This window comes from Aplysia californica, unplaced genomic scaffold, assembly GCF_000002075.1.
Source record: "Aplysia californica isolate F4 #8 unplaced genomic scaffold, AplCal3.0 scaffold00215, whole genome shotgun sequence".
NCBI lineage: Eukaryota > Metazoa > Mollusca > Gastropoda > Aplysiida > Aplysiidae > Aplysia > Aplysia californica.
Window position 1 is genome coordinate 432,550 of NW_004797485.1, and position 4,328 is coordinate 436,877.

Here is a 4,328-nt window from a genome sequence, read left to right on the forward strand (position 1 = left end):
GGGGTTGAAGAAATGGGGTGGGGGGTGAATTGGGGGCGACAGTTGAGTTGAGGGAGGATGTGAAAGTTGGGGAGGGGGGTGAAGAAATGAGAGTGGTTAGCGGTCGAGGGAGGTGAGGTTTAAAAGGGTATCAAGAATGGGGAGGGAGGGGGAAGGATGTTGAAAAATGAGGATGGGAGGGGTGAGGGTTGGAGGAGGAGCAGGTTAAAAGAGCGTGGAGATGGAAAGGGGAGAGGGGGAGGGTTGGGGATGGGAGGGGGTGTGTTGTGAAGTTGAAGAAGGTGCCGGGTAAAGGGAAATGTGAGGTAGAGGGCGTGGGGGAATTAGGATATGAGGGGCTGGGAGTTGAAGAGATACGGTTTTTGTCGAAGGGGGAGTGGGTGACGGAATGGGGGTGGAAGTGGGGTTTTGGTTGAGGAAGTGCAGGATAAAAGGTGGAAGGAGGGAGGCAAGGTAAAGGGTAGTCAACTATTTGCTGTGCCCTAACTTTACTTACTTTTATCCGTCGCTTATACTCGTTTGGATGTCGCGAGAAGAAAGAGACGTCTCTCTGCCACCAGCCGGAGAGCTTGAGTCAGGGAGAAGCCGTGAGTTGTTGGTGTTTCTCTGACTCCATCTATCCAGGTCTTTCTCGGTCGCCCTCTAGCCTTGTTGCCATTCAATTTTTGATAAAGGCACGTTGTACTGGATGGTGTGTTGGTAATCGCATGAGATGTCCAAACCATTTAATTATTTGGTGTTGGACGTGATGCAATGACATCATTTGTGCCCATTCTTTCTCTGACTGCTGAGTTTCTAATTTTGCCTCGCCTGTTCTTGTTTACTGCTTTTCTAATACATCGCATTTCACATATTGTAATTCTTTGCTCCAATTACTTGTTCGTTTTCCATGTTTGGCATTGATAGATTAGTGTTGGGATGAATATGGTGTTGATCATTTTGGGTTTTGTTGTCATGGGGATGTTAGGATGTTTCAGTAGTGGAGCAAGCTGGTAACTAACATTATAGGCCTTTTGTACTCGTGTTTCAATTTCTCTGTTCAGTCGCCTATCCTCTGTGAATATACTTCCAAGGTACTTACATTCTTGGACATGTCTTAGACTGTTGTTGTTGATGTGTATCCTGAGTGGTCCTGGATTTCTGTTTACTTTCATTGTCTCTGTTTTGGGGATGTTGATCTTCATGTTGTTACATTTTTCGTTTAATCTGGTGTTGTGGTGTTGAAGACTTTGTTCATCTTTGTGTGCCATGCTTTGGTCGTCAGCGAAGAGTAACTCATTTAGGGCGTCTGGTTCTGTGTTGGCCTCTTTTGTAATTATATCCATATATGCGATACATAGTAGTGGTGATAGAACACAACCTTGTCTTACTCCGGATGTTATCTCGAATCATTCTGTGAGTCCCTCCGACGTTCTCATTGTACTTATGCTGTTCTCGTACATGGCACGGGTGTTATCTAGAAGTTGGCCTCTTTCAGAGTAGTTTTCGAGTTCTTTCCTCGGCTTGTTTCTGTTCACTCTGTCGAATGCTTCCTCCTGGTCGACAAATACTATGTTTAGTTCCCTGTTGTGTTCTGTTGCTTTCTAAATCCCATTTGGGCCTCACTCAGAAATGGTTCAACTTTGTGTCTTGTTCGCCATTCCAATATCTTAGCGAACATCTTGCCCACATGGCTTAGAAGTGAAGTGCCTCTATACATTCCACAGTCTCTCTTACTACCTTTCTTCTTCCAGATTGGTACTAAGACCGCTTTTTGCCAGTCGCCGGGAACATTTCTCTCCGTCCATGCTTTCTGGAAAATTTTTGGGAGCCAGGTTGCTAGGATGGTCTCCGTAGTGAGCGCGTCTATTCCTGCGCTTCTGTTTTGGGGTAGGTTTAAAGTGCTTGTCTGACCTCTGATGGCAGGGTGGTTGGTTCTTCTTCCTCTGGGTGACTTGGTTGGAATTCTTCGTTTGTTTGCTTTTGAGTGGTGTTCAAAAGTTCTGAGAAATATTCCCTCCATCTAGATTTGATTTTGGAGCTGTCAGAAATGGGGTTTCCTGTTTTGTCATTAATTATACCTGTTGGGCCGTACAATTCCTGTCTGAGCCTCATTGATTTTACACTTCTGTAAAAATCACGAGGTGATTCATGGCAGAGTTTGCTTAGGTGTTCTCCATAGTTTGCCCATGATTCATTTTTTATGCTCTAACAACTCCTTTGCAGTTCCTTCTTGCTAGTCGGCATTGCGTGTAGTCGTTTTCTTCCTTGGATTTTATCCATTTCTGAAAAAGATTCTTCTATTCTTTGATGGCCTCTTTGACGCTGTCATTCCACCATGGTGTTCATTTCCTGTGCTAAGATTTCAAAATCAATGGGGCTTTTCTACAGTACACGAAATGGTACGCAGTGCCAAATTATATGAGTTGATTGTAAGTCATTGTGCGTAAATAATGTATTACGATTAAGGCAGAACAACACCAACAACAAATGGGTGCTCTGGTCTGGTTTGCTCTTTCTATCCTATCAAACTTCTGTTGTCCTTATCCCTACTCCTTCTTTTTTGTTTGTTACCCTCTAATTTTCGGCACTTATATGACTTTATTGTGTTGAAAGATCTGTAAAACTCTCTGTAAAACTTAACTTTATTTGTATTTTACTGTATCTAACAACGCTCTAATCTTCAGCATTTATAATATGATTTAATTGTGCAGCAAGAGCCGTAAAATTCTGACGAAAATTAAAACGGAAACAAAAAGAAGGACTCACCTGGCCTCGTGAAAACGTTTTTCCACCTTCGTGTTGTCCGCCGAGACGTCATCGAGGACTTTTCCCATTTCCACACCGACGGCTCTGAACTCTGCCCTGACTATATCTACCAGAATGGTATACATAACGAGGAACAGGTTCGGGGCTGCTCCTGTGTAGGCCACGCATGCCGAGATGAGAAAACAAATGAGCACGCTGTCCAGATGGTTTCCAAAATGAAACGGAAACGAGAGCGAATCTACCCGCGCGATATACAATGCTAAGAGAAGGACGAGATTCAGTACTAAAAGCTGTCCAAAGAAAATCCCTTGCGCTATTGTCTTCAGGACTTTTGCGCGTTTTGCCGTGTTTTCCAGGAAAGAGAAGTTTTCTTGGTATTTCCGCAGTTCTTGACAGACAACCCGGAGGTGTTTACGAACTGGGTAGATCTGAGAAAAGTAGAGTAAAGGCTGGCTTGCCGCAAAGAGACAGGTTTGAATACGAATCGAGTTAGGAACAAAGGGGGGTGATAACGGTAGTGAAGCAGCAGCGCGAACCAATAGCGCCACCTGAAGGAGACATACGATGGTTGACAAAATGAGCCAAAGAAATTTCTTCCTCTTACTTTGAGCTACACGGTGCCCAAGAAGTTCTCTGTACGGTGGTACGAACCAGCACCCTACACATCGCAGGAAGGTAACCGGAAGTCGAATCAGTTCCAAGATGTTGACGTCATCCGTGCCGGAAGTACTTCTGAGTGGCGGTTTGACTGAACGCGATGTCGTATATACACTCGCGACTTCTTGGTTCCTGCTCTGACTTCCGCCTTGCTCTTTCGATGACATGGCTGCAAACGATACAAATAACTTTCTTTCCCGCCTTTTTGTGATTACACTTCGGCTAAAGCCTCTCTTGAAATGTGACAGCCAAACCAGCTCGACCAGCCTAAAGTGCCTGCCTTAGAATACGGGAGCCTGCTCGTTTTTGTTCACAGCTTCAGCTCATGAGCGCGCTACAAGCCACGCCAGTCCACGCACCTCGTTCGATAAATTCCCAACAAATTGAAAAATCACGAAATCACGAGGTCCCAGGAAATGGTTTTGAACTGCCGACGCCGTGTCGACGAGATAAAGCCGTTCAAACAAAACATGTGGTCCTAAAGAACACATCGGAATCGATCTATGGTAACTCAGCAAATTCAGCTCGTTGTCTCAACTTAGGAAGGCGATGTCGCGTTTAATACTCTTACAGCTCTTTTTATCCCTTTTTACCCCCGCCCCCACGAAAAACAACAATGAAAATCCACCCACCCCCTAAAAAAGCCAACCCCAACAGAATAAATGAAACGACAACAGTAAACAAAAAACATAACAAAGCAAACAAGCATCAGCAACAAACAACCTGTATTTGTATCATTGTAAGAAAGAACTTTTGACCTCTTCCTCTTGTTTTAAATATAAAATAGAGAAATGATAACATATTTCTGTTATGGGGGTAGATCGTGATTTGTTCATTTGTAATTTAAAAAAAAAAACCAACAACAACCCCAAAGCACTGCGTAGTTGAATATCCCCATGAAAAGGCACAGCCTTCAACCCCCC